Consider the following 12,836-nt stretch of genomic DNA (forward strand, 5'->3'; position numbering starts at 1 on the left):
GTGTGTTTAGTCTGAACTTAACAAGCTGACACACAGGTGTTGCAACCCAGGGAGTCCTGCCTCTCCCTGTCTCCAGTAACCAAGAGACTGCATTCCTTCCCACATCTGCAGGAACAAAGATTTTATTTTTTGTAATTATATTAATACCTGTTCTTCCCTCATGCTAGCAATTTGGCTGATTTCTTGTTTGTTGCTTTTCACCTTCTACCATCAATAATTCAGCCACATGGCCCCCAGGAGGTAGAGAACTAACTACTCATTTTACAGAGACTTGCTTAGGAAAGGAGTGATGTGAGAGCTGGGATTGGAACCCCGACATTCCCAGTTCAGAACCTCAGCTCCCATCCCAGAGACAGCAATCCCACACCTGTGGTGCCAGGGCTCTCACTGGTTTTGGGAGGTTTGTTCTGGCTTCTGTCTCCTTTGGTTTTACTGCAAATAGTGACCCCAGGATATGACTCTAATTGTAAATGACGTCCATGGGCAGGTTGTGCGCTGACTATTTTGCCTCTTCTCCTCTGGTGGGTGTGCTTGGGTCCTGTATTCCCCAAATCCAAGTGTTCTGCCCAGGTCCTTTCAGGAGTTCCTCGGTAGATTTCATCATGTGGTTCATGTTGGTTCTCAGTAAAAATTGGTTCTTGTAATTAAACTGCTACCATGGCAGATTCCAGAAAATCCCATGTAAAGGACTGGAAGAGGCTGTGAAGAATCAGCTCCACTTGTGTGCTCTAGCGAGTGTCTGAGCCATATAGGTCAGACAGAAGCCATTTGCTGTGCTGTACCTGCTCCATGGATGAACAGGGGACTGCATTCTGCATATGTGTCAGCTGCCTTGCCTTTCAGTTCAACTCAATTAGCTAAATCCTTCTTAAAACCCTGTAGAAATAAATATCCCTTTACTCCTCAAGCGACTGCTGTTTTTTTTCTTTTTCTTTTTTTTTTTTTTTTTCTGCATGCTGTCTGTTCAGCTCATCATTCAAGTACTTCGGCCATCTCTTCGGGTGCCGTGGGCTATTTTTAACCCATGTGCAGGTTTCAGCGAAGCCTCTCCTTGCCAGAGTCTCCCCGCCCTGGGGTGCCGGGGGTGCTGGCGGTGTGGAGCAGGGAGCCAAGTCGAGCCACAAGGGGGCATGTGCTCTTCTGATTCATAAAATGTGCCTTCATTGACAAAAATGCTGAACAATTGGTGAATGGTGTGTGCATAAGTTAATGCTGCTGGAGAACACACGGGTAGTGACGGGGAGCTTGGCCATGGGGGCTTGTCTACAGAGAGATGTGGAGGAGCTGGGAGAGCCTAAAATGCACCTGAGGCCTCTTTGTGGCCCTTCACTGCAGGTAGCTCTGATGAGGGGAGAGGCAGAGAACTTAATTCTGCTCCCAGACTCCACTGAAAGTAATGACAGCAGCAACACCAAAGCCAGGAGGATGTTAGTGATAGTCACAGGCTCAAGCTTTAGCTGGCTCTGGGGATGCTTTGTTGTTTTGGGCTTTTTTTAAGGTTTTGTAGCAAATGTGCTTGGTTGCCAGACATTTTCAATTGCTCTGATAGGTGAGGTGGGAGAGGAGACTAATGACTAAGAAGAATATTCACTCACTGAATGCCTATTTCTAACCAAACTCAACCTCCATCTCGCCTCCATCTCCTGACCTGGCGTGACTGAGCCTGTCCTCACCACGGTAAGTTCCCCAGCTTCTGCTGTCTCTTCCTGCTCTACAGCACTGCTGTCAGGGTCTGGGGGGTTACGCCAAAGGGCAGCTGGAGTAGAGGGAAAAGTAGGGGGCTGAGCACTGAGTGGGGAACCTGGACACCTTGGGGATGCTTTAGGCCCTGCTCTGCTATGGCTTCATCAGGTGCCTGTGAGTTCTTTGATGAAGTTAAGGACCAGGAACTGCTAATGATCATTGCAACATCCTGCTTTCAAACAGATTTCCCGATGCAATGGATAAGAAAAAATATGAGATGAGCAGAAGCTTTTCTGGCTGGGTGTCTCACACTAAATAGTTGTTTCATTGGCTTTTTAGAGTCCTATCTTCCTCATTCAAAATGGTGCTAGATGTGCTGGGAATCAGTTTATAACTTCACAGGATGTCAGTAAAAATGTGCAGCTCACTGCCTGTAACTCTAGTGACTGCAGTGGAGTTCAGCTAAGGATGAACTCGGCACAGAGGAGTGGTCAGAATGGTCCTAAGCAACATCAGGTGTGGTTAAGCAACCCTAACTTCTACCTGCCCTGCGAGCCTGTGCCTGTCTGCCACAATCGTTCTCATCCAACTGTCAGGGAAACACAGTCAGACCTTCACCCACCACAGACTGGGACTAGCCAGCCCATGCAATTGAGAGCTCCTCCTCCAGTCATTAGACTGCACTGAAATAAGGGACAGGGTTGAGGAAGGCGAGTCTAACCCTCCTCTCTAATTTCCTGCCTTCCTTTCCTCTCTTTGATAGCGAGGGAAAGGGAAAAAGAGCCAGGCAGAAAGAAAAAGTACCAGTGCCGTCCCCACAGGGCGTGGAGAGGAGATACTGGATTGCTCCACAGTGACAAGCCTGTGCGTCACAGGGAGCACCTCCTCCAGTAACCACGCAGGGGAGGACCAGGCCTACTGCCACCATTATTCAGCTTCAACGATTCAGCCTTCAAGCCCCTTCATCTCATTCATAAAAGGCAGAAAGCCCCTGTCATGCAGGTCAGAAGGTAACCTTGCCCTCTGTCTCCATTTCTCTCCCTGCACAGATACAAGCAGGACACAGGTGCTGCAGCATTTTACACAAAACAAAAGGGAGGAAGCAGGCTAGATTTACCTGTGGTATGAAACAGATTTAGCTGTTGAATGAGTTAGCCAAAAATGGCCTCACTGAGACTTTGAGCTACAATACAGTGAAGGCAGAAATAAACCTTCAAAGAGCTTTCTATCCTGAACAAAGCTCTGATACAACAGTGATGTGCATGTTTGATAAAATTGTTGGGGAGATCCGTGGAAATAAAGCCAGCCTGAACTATGCTGAAGCCTGGGACATCATAATCAAGGCTGTTGGAGGGGTCTCCAGTCAGAAACTATGGGACTATTTCACTATGCTGACAGCAACACCACGCCATTCAACATTATATGTGTGGCATGGGCAAAGCTTTGGGAAAACCAGTTCACCCTTGGGACGTGTTTGGTTAGATAGGATGCAGGACAGATGCATTTCACTATGCTACCAGTTTGCCAGGGCTCTGATAGTGCCATAGCTGATCATGATCTTGCTTTTGTTAAATTCCAATAAATCCTCCATCCCTCAGTCTCCTTGCATTCAGTATAGACCACAAATTTCGCTTTGGACTTTAAGTTGCAAGTGTGGCCCTTCCTCGCATGGGAAAAAACACGTATTCATTTGAGCTGGGCTAGACACAGCCACGTGCCCTGATGCCTGTGTGGCCTCTAATACCCCTAAATGCATGTGCCACACAGCCTATCCAGACTGAAAATCTCCTGGTTCTTCTTCCGCGACTGAACCTTCTGCAGTAATTGCTAGTAGTCTTTAAACACAGGATGCCAATGTGATTAAAAAAGCTGAAAATAGCAAGATGTGTCTGTCAACCTACAGTTAAATTTGTTAACTTACCTTGACCATCCCCTCTTCCCTTTTCGAATTGTTCTTATTTGTATGGTTCCCCATCTAGACTGTAACTTTCTTTTGCACAAGATGCTCTCCTACACTTGACCATAAAGCACTGTGTGTGGTGAACTGCCTTCTTTCACCATTATTTAGTGCTCACAACATTTGTTGCTGCACAGTTAGTGTGATGTCTCCCTGCTCTTCTAGAAAACTCTGATATTCACAGGACTGCAATGTCTGAGAAGTCAGCAATGAAACGCTAAAAGAAATATCCCTACCCAACACCGTCTTAACTGTGTCCTGCTGTAATTAGCTCCCGGGAATGGCATGGCAAAAAGTGAGGAGCCTAATAAATAGACCTGAGACACTCTCTTTGGGTGTGCTATTATTAGAATGACAGATGACAAATTGGAAATCCAGCATTTGTCTGCACCTATTCTGAGTGTATTAACAGTGTTGACTGTAACTATATTGATTATCCATTGGAGCAGCTTGGAAAAGCTGATATCATGCTACAGTGCAAGGTCTATGTTGAGAGATGGAGTGTGGGTTATTTGGTTTGCTGACGGAGGTTTGGCTGGTGTGCCGATAGTAATCTCTTGCCACAGGAATCATCCACAGCCTCATGGTGTACGTCAGTGAGATCTCCTGGTCATTGGGAGAAGTGAGCAAGGCCACTTCGGAGAATAAATCTGTATGAAAAGGGAAAAGTCAAGATAACTTTTAGTGTGATGTGTCTAGGCTCAGCACTTGATTGTAGGCCAAGCCTAGTTTGTGCCTGTTTGCTGTGTATGACCTTCCCTTGCATTTTGCCACAGCAAGGGAGGTGTTAGTCTTCATCCAGGAGTCCTCTGTGCTCATTTCCAACATGTCTGTATTGGCGGGTGAGGGAGGGTGCTGCTGTGCTGGTGAGGGCCCTGCTGTGGCACCGTGGCTGGAGGGCAGAGCTGAAGTCTTTGTTGAAGCATTGCAAACTGTGCATGCAACACAATTCTGTATACCCAGGGTTTCCATGCTTGCTTTCAGCCAGTCTTGGCTTCTCTACTTCCTGAAAGGAAATTAAGGAAATTTAATTCTCTCTAGGAAAAGTTTTGGAACATCCAATCTTCTTCAGTTCATACCCCACTACCACCAAAAATGCAACCTTGTCCATGTCTAGAGCCCAGCTCTCCACACTGCCTTTGGTTCACTATGTTGCACAATGCTTCCGCCTCCTTTATCCTCCTGTGTTTGTAGGTACCACCATGCAGCCCCAAAGAGAAACTAGGGAGGGACTGGGGAGTAGCCTGGAGCAACTGAGCACACTTTGAAAGGTGGAGAGGACAAATGTGAAGGGAGCATGTACGATGAGCAGGAAACCTTAATCAAAGCACTCCAAAGCCCTGTGAGATATGGATGTTGGCTGTGAAGTTTGTGAAGCCAAACTGCTCAGCTTCTCCCATTCTCTTCATTGCTCTCATCCACCATATTCCTTCTGGCTCTTTTTCTTCCCCATGGTACTCCAGCTCCTCTGAAATCCTTTCCATTACACCCACACTTTGTACCTCCGTGTCTTCTGACACCCTCCTCTTCCTCTTCACGCATGCACTGTTTGCAATTCTCCTCACTCTTTCCCTCCCACACCTTCATCTCAGCTTTACCCTTTTTCTGCCCACCCCACACCAGGAGGTAATTTGAGAGACCTGTGAGCAAGCAGGAGCATGGCAGTGCTGTGAGGTGTGATTGTACCAGGCACAGGGTGGCAGGACAGGGAACGAGAGCCAAGGTCCAACCCCAGTCTGCTCCTGGTGCATTGAGAAGGGCTTGACAGCCCTGGAAATTCAAATGTTCATTCCTGGTCAAACAAAAATGCCACATGAAGGAAAACACTGTCTGCACAGCTCTGAGTGGCTCTGGATAGAGACGGGCTTGGTGTCCAGCATAAGGGCAGCAAGACGGATGCAGATTCCCAATGACTAATATAGTCTGCTTACACAGTGGGAAGGGAGAGTTTCTAACTCGCTGTCTTCACTGCCTACCTGGCCTTCATTCTCCACCACACCTCTCATCACACTTCTGGGCTAGGACCCCAGCTCTGCTCCCTTGCCTGTGTTTCCTGTCGCCTTTAGCCCTCACCCTCTAACCCCTTTTGCCTCTCCAGAGCCCCAGCTTCTCCTCCAGACCCTTCTCTCTGCATCCAACCAACCCGCCCTGCTCCTGTTCAGTCAGTGCACATGCCCCAAAGCCCTCCCTCTGTTCACCACTAACCCCAAAAGGTAAAAACTTAGAAACTCCAGAATAGTTTGTGTTAAAGGGATTTTGCATCACTGATTTATTGGGGTAGATGACCAAGTTGCTTGTTTTTCTTTGGCTGCATTCACTTTCCTTGCTCCAGGTAACCTAATCCTGCTTTTTAACTGTCTTCTCTCTTCCCTCAGTTAGTCATTACTGATTTTTCCTGACTACTTATGTTTCTAAAACAACATTGGACCGTTTATTTTAGAGACCTCATGAATGTTGGTTTTAAACCAGAGAGAGTGAGGTTTGGACAAAAGGCACCCTTCTAAAATGCAAGAGGCAGGTGCATCACTCTGTTCACGAAAGCTGTCACAAGAAGTCACCTGTGCAGTGCACAGGTGCAGCTCAGGTTCAGTCAACACCCAATGTCACCTGGAATTGCTCAGTTATTTTATCAGCAAGCTGTCTGGAAACCTTCTTGCCCCAGCACGTCTTACCACCCACGTGCGTTTCCCTTTCTTTGACTTGATAGTTTGCCACAAGCTGTTGCGGGGACAACAAAGGTCAGTCACTTTTGCAGTAGAGTTTTATCACTGGGTACTGAGCACCAGCAGAAATGGGTACCAAAGAATGGACTAGTCTAAACAGGACCAAACCATATTTTGGAAAGTAATGATAATATTAACAGTAATAGAAAGACGAATGGATGCATACATGCATGAATGAATCATACAGTGGCTGTGCTTTCATTTTTCCCCCTGATTTTCCCCTCAGAACTAGGGGTGTGAGCCCCTGCACACACCAATGCTAAACCTGGAGTAACCAGCACTCTGCGGATACAGCTGCAGCCACAGTATGTGTGTTGCCATTACATGAAAAAAGGTGCAAGTGAGATGCACGTCTGAGGCAGGCTGCACGTCCACAACTTCTTGCTCAAATGACTCCAAATTTGCCTCAAGTGGTATTAGCCAGGGCCTCTGGGAGGCTCATCAGCATCACGAAAATCAGATTGAGCATACAAATACTGAGGTGCGTTGCATACTTCCTCGTTAAGTAGAATATGTTGCTTATTCTTCACTACAGCAAAGCAATGCACACTCTCCGAAATGGGTCTGAGCATACACAGTGCTGAAGTACTGTGAGTAGTAGATGGTGTACCCAATAGTGCCTAGCTGCAGTGGTGATTAATCATTTAGGCCATGATCCTGCAAACATGCATGAGTTTAATGTTACTACTATGAGTAATCCCCTTGATTTCAAATTAGATTAGTCAGAGTCTTAACACTTGGCACGTGAATAAATGTTTGCAGGGTAAGAACCCTATTTATGGCCTGATCTTGCAAATTATTACTGTCTAGCACACTGCCTCTGTTCCTGAACAGTTTCACCAATGAAAAAAAATACAAAGCTCTCAAACACTCCCCTGAATTGTGAATGTTGCAGGATTAGATCTGCTGTATGATACGTATGCACAGCTCTGCAGAGCACAGGTCATGGATAGATAAAGCTCTATCTTGCCATGGGTGTGTGCCTGCTTAAGGCTCTGATGCAAAGCACTCAGAAGCTAATAGCCGTCTATGTTTTTTACTGTTCTTTACCATGGGTCCTAAGATTTAGGTCTTCCATCTACACTATAAATGGATTTTTTCTCCTATTTCTTTTTAAAGAAAGAAAAAGAGATTAAATCAGTTTTGCTAAGTTAGGGTGAAGACAATAAGGAACCAAATAAGCAGCTTGCAAATTTAAATCACCAATCGAATCAAATTCCTCTGGGCTGCGGTGTCCTTTCTTGTGAAATCAACCTGCATTAAAGGGACTGGGTTGCTGTTTGTGAATGTACCATCTCTGCAAATTACTGCTGCTCCGTTGCATTGTGTTTGTATGAATGGGGGTGACATGTGCTTGCCCACAGGTCCACGTGAGAGAGGTGGGGTGAGGAAGGAAGGATATTTTTAAAATAAATCTAGAGGGAGAAAGTGGAAGCTGTGGCTTCACAGAATGTGAACGGTATCCTAAAATAACCCCTGTCATCTGCCCACCCACCCACCCTCTGCCAAAATCAAGGTGCAGGTCTTTCATTTAAAATTAATTCTTGGCCCCAGAGGGTATCGATAGATCAATATATTGTGCTTCTGATCTCTTGCGGGCCACCCTTCAATGGCTCATGCAAAGGCTAAAAACAGAAAGATGCAACACAAAAGATACTGCAGTCAGCTCAAGCAGGGGGGATATTTTTAGATCAGAAAAGGGAAAGGAGGAGAGAGAGAGAGAGAGAAAGAGAGGGAGAGAGGCTGGTCTAGGGTTTGCAATCTAATTTGGTCTCTCTCTACCCCCCCCCCCTTTCTTTCTTTCTTTCTTTTATTCCATTGGTGGTATTTTCCATACAATCTGATTTCTGCCCGCTTGGCCGAGGCGGGGGGGGGGGAGGGGGGGGGCTAGGGGGGGCCAGCACAGCAAAGCCAGGCTGAAGATTCTGGAGTTTTATGGCTCATTCCAGCTAGTGGCTTCTCTCTGCCAGTTGAATTAATTTGATACTATTTTTGAAAGTCAGTGTTTCTAAGGGAGACCTAATGACGCAATGACGTCAATGCAGGTCAATAGCACACACTGGAGGAACTGACTGTGCTACCGGGAGCCAAGGGCTGGGAGCCCGCTCCAACACCACGGCTCCCGCACACGCACCCCCGCCGCCTCTCCGCCCGCCCCCCTCCCACGCACCCCGTGGGCTGTTCACAAGCCCCCCCCCCCCAAGAAAAAAAAAAAAAAAAAAAAAGGCGATGAGACGCAGTGCAGTGGAGAGAAAAAAAAAAAAAAAAAACACGCACACCCCCCTCGCTACCTGTCACAGGCAGCGCTTCCGTGGCGGTGCACACACACACGGTGACAGCCAGGGACACGCGTGCACCCGCCCGGGCCGGCAGCCGCTGGGCTATAAATAGCGGCGGGGGCGCGGGGCGCGGAGAGGGCCGGGGGAGGGGGGGGGCAGCAGCGATTCCGCCCCGCGCAGGCACTCGGGAGGTGCCGGGCCTGGCGGTGCGGGGGTGGTGCGTGGGCGGCGGAGTTGGGGGGAGGGAGGCAGGGCGGGAGGGAGGAAAGGAGGGGGCTGCTTCTCCCTGTCTCCAAGTCAGGCTCTGAACACGAACTGGCGCTTTTTTTTTTTTGGCCGCTTTTTTTTTTTTTTTTAACCTTTTTTTTTTTTTCTCCTGGAAGAGTGCAGGCACACATTACGCGAAACCCACAGCCTTTCGCGATACACAGCTCGAAACGCTCTAGTTTATTTATATAGCCCCTCCACCCTCGGCTCTTCCCATCCGTCCCCAAATTCCCTAGAAATCCAGCTAAGGCGTGGGGAAGAGGGGAAAGCAGTTTTGGAGGGGGAATTATTTATTTTTGTTTTGTTTGGGGATTGTTTTGGTTTGGTTTTTGGTTTTTCTGTTTTGTTTTTTTTTTTTCTTTGCATACAAAAATAAGTGAAGAAGATTTTGCAAGGTAGGTTTCTCTGTGTGTGTGCACGTGTGTGCGCGTGTGTATGTGTGCATGTGTATGTGTGTGCAGATATTTTGCTTTTTGCTAAGTTTTTTTATTTCAGTTGTTAGATGTTTTTACAAGAAGCAGGCTTTTCTGATTTGTTCTGCTGCCTGCCTTTGGAAAGACTGGACAGCATTGCATTCCCCTCTTTGCAAAGAGTTCTTCAGGCTGTCGTGTCGTATGTCCTGTATATTTGATGTTCCTGCAGAAAAGCATGCTAGTTTGCAAGCTCAAACTGCAAGCAGGGTGCTGTGTATTTAAGACCCCCCCCCCCCCCAACACTTTTTGAAGAGGTTGCAACTTTCACTTTGTCACATTTTGGGGTGGGGGGAGAAGTCATCGACTCAGTCAGGTAACCAGCTCTCAAATTAAATTTTAATTGCAAAAAGTCAAAGTCAGCAGCATTAAAGCTTAAGGAGGATGGGAGCTGACATTTCTTGCATAGAGAATTTGCTACCACTGGGAATAGACTGAAAGCCCATAGTGGGGGCAGGGGGGAGCAGGCTAAATAATAAGAAAGTAAATCATGAGACAAAATACTAATTAAAGTGATGCAAGAAAGTGAGAGGCTGTTACAAGCTCTAACCACCTGTAGAGGGAAATCTTTATACACAGTAATTTCTGATAGCTGATCTATAGAGAAACTAAAGAGAATTACATGTTCCAAACTTTGCTGCTCTGCAATGTGCAAGCTGAGATGCCAAGCTGCTTGGTTAATTCTTGGGGGCTTCCAGACTGCAGAGCCTGTTAGATCGAGAGAAACAGTTTAGCAGCTACTGAGTCTTAGTCTCCACCTTGGCTGCAGCCATCTGTGGTGCATGTCCTGGTTCTCTTTAACGCTGCTGCACTTGACGTGGGTATCAACAGATGTCTTGCCTGAGAAGAGTGGGTTTGATTTATTGCTAATTTCAAGTGGGTTTCTTAATCGGGAAAAGTTGGATGGTCTTCATTGTCTGAGGGGAAGGTTTCCAAAGCAGCTGGGGTGGGGACCGAGTGCTCTAACCAATGGAAAGCCTTGTCCCCTCAAAGAACCATGCTCAGCTTCTGTGTAACCAGAAGAGTAATAGCTAACGCCACGTGATAACTGACACAAGGCAAAATGTGAATAATGTGCCACACCTTGTGCAGTGCCTCTTCTGCTGAGGAACCTCAGGGCACTCAGAGGAGCAATGAAGAAGCCCAGCCTCAGCGGGGAACCACCATGCAACTGAAGGGTGTTGGCCAAATGCCTCAAAAGTGTGTGGTGTCACTGGAAGTCAAAGTCATGGCAGGTGGCAGGTTGTACAGAAAGTCAAAAATGAGGTGGTTTAGAGGCAGCATTTTCTCTTCTCACTTGCTCGTACGTGATTTTCACCCATTATCATGAAGTGCAGGTCTGTCAGGAATGGGCTGGGGGTTATTATACGAAGCCCTTTTCTCTTAATTCTGCTGTCTACAGCACTATCAGCCCACCTCCCCTGGAGAAATATGGAGATCTTAAGTTAGTTCAGCCTCGAATCACCTCTACTGCCATCTATTCACCCCTCATCTGTCATTTGCCTATCCAATTGAGAAAAGTCAGAAATCCTGTGGTTTATTGCTGTGAATCCTGATGCATATGTCATTGGGGTCATCTGATTAGTGAGAACTGCAGGAGCTGAAACACCACAGGGAAATGCCACTCTCTTCTTTCCTCTGCATAGCTTTACAACAGCTGGAGTCCATCATCTGGGGGTGCTGGTTTAGATCCAGCCTGTGCCCTCATAATATGCATTAGTGCCTCTGATTTCTGGTTCAACAACCACATACCATCTGCCAAAAGAGCAAGTTGTTCACAACCCTTATTTTCTCAGGTTTGGGCTTCATCTGTTTTCTTTCCTCTCTTCCTCACCCCACTCTCAAATCTTTGACTGGTCTGGATATTTGAGTGTTTTGAAATGTCACCAGGTTTGAACAGCTTCAGGAGATCCTTGCTTGCTGCTTCAAGGAAACAGTCTGCAACAGGATGACTCTGTAATGAGTTTTCATTAACTCCTTTCACTTCCCCTTCTCTGGGAACTTCTGAGGTCCTACACATCGTCTTCTCAGTGCAAACTCTCTTTAACCCAGATACTCTCACATCCACTTCACCTATGAGTCACTGCACTTTCTAGCCTACAATTACATTTGCATATTTTGTGCAATAGGGGGAATTCTCCAGCTTGCACACAGCTCATCTACCTTCCTGCAGCATTCCAGATGCTGTGTCTTTTCATGTCACTTTTAGAAGGATTCTCTGTAGTGGAACAGCTAACCACTATCTCTTTTTCTGCCATGTCCTTCCTCTCTACGTCGATCTCCTCCTGGTCCAGCAATGAATGGGACAACACCAACAAAAGATCTTCCCCTGAAAGTGCTTATCTAGGTTTAGATGCTTGTGCTGAATTATATGCCTTATTAAAGTTTCTCCTGCTTTGTGTGTTCTTCTGCTACTCTTGATTTTCTTATGTCAAACTATGTCCTGTGATGCTGCTTACCTCGGGGAGGCTGCATAAGCTAATTCTAAAGGGAAGGTTTCATGCAAGATAGTGGTAATGTATGCCACCATGCAACATATTGAGTGGCAGGTGGACAGCCATGTAGATGAAAATCTAGCATTTCTTCTCATAGTACCTCTCCAGATTGTCCTAACAGTAATTACATAGTACTGTCTAGATACAATCTTCATAGTAAATGAGCAGTTAAACTTGCACTTTCTTAGAAAAACCTTCAGAGAGGCAACCCCACACTACCTTATATAGTACAGAAATAAGCAAGACTCTTCCTTCTACTCAACTATGTATGTGGTAGAAGGACTGGACAAAAATCAGTGTTGGTAAGGTAGAATTATATTTCTTTCATCAAGTATCTAATGCTATTTTATGACCATTGATTAATCAGGTTTCAGTTGTGCTAAATGTTGTACTTGATGAGTGGATATGTGGAAGAACAAAACACTTTATCGCTTGGACTCACCTTTGGATTACAAAAAAAAGGAAGAAGAGGGCACAAGTCCACAAACTATCTGGCAGAAGTATTGCCCTCTCCCAGTTTCATTGTAGACCTCTCTGAAAGACACTTCATTGACACCCATGTGCAGTCTCACTTCCAGGTTAGTTCACCTCTACTCTCTCATTTGAAAAACTGATATCAAGCCAAAATGGGGGACCCCACTCATCCACATATTCCATGGAGTATTTTTATTACTCTATGATGTTCTTCCCCTTTGTCACAGAGGCACCCCTTGAAACAACAGGATCACAAATCAGATTTTAATATTGTCTCATGTCTGATATCTGCTCTATTGCAATGCATTCTTGCAAATTCTTAGTGTATAGAAGATTCCGTTTCTTCCACTTCTCACTTCTAGTCACTGGCTTCCCATTGACTTCCACAGTGAGATCAAGTGTGAGGTCGTGCATCTTGCTCTTGCCACTTGTGACTTACCAATCCTCTTCGTTCTACCCAAGATCTCCTTCCTATTGAATTGTGTCTG

The sequence above is a fragment of the Patagioenas fasciata genome, chromosome 5 (genome assembly GCF_037038585.1).
Source record: "Patagioenas fasciata isolate bPatFas1 chromosome 5, bPatFas1.hap1, whole genome shotgun sequence".
NCBI lineage: Eukaryota > Metazoa > Chordata > Aves > Columbiformes > Columbidae > Patagioenas > Patagioenas fasciata.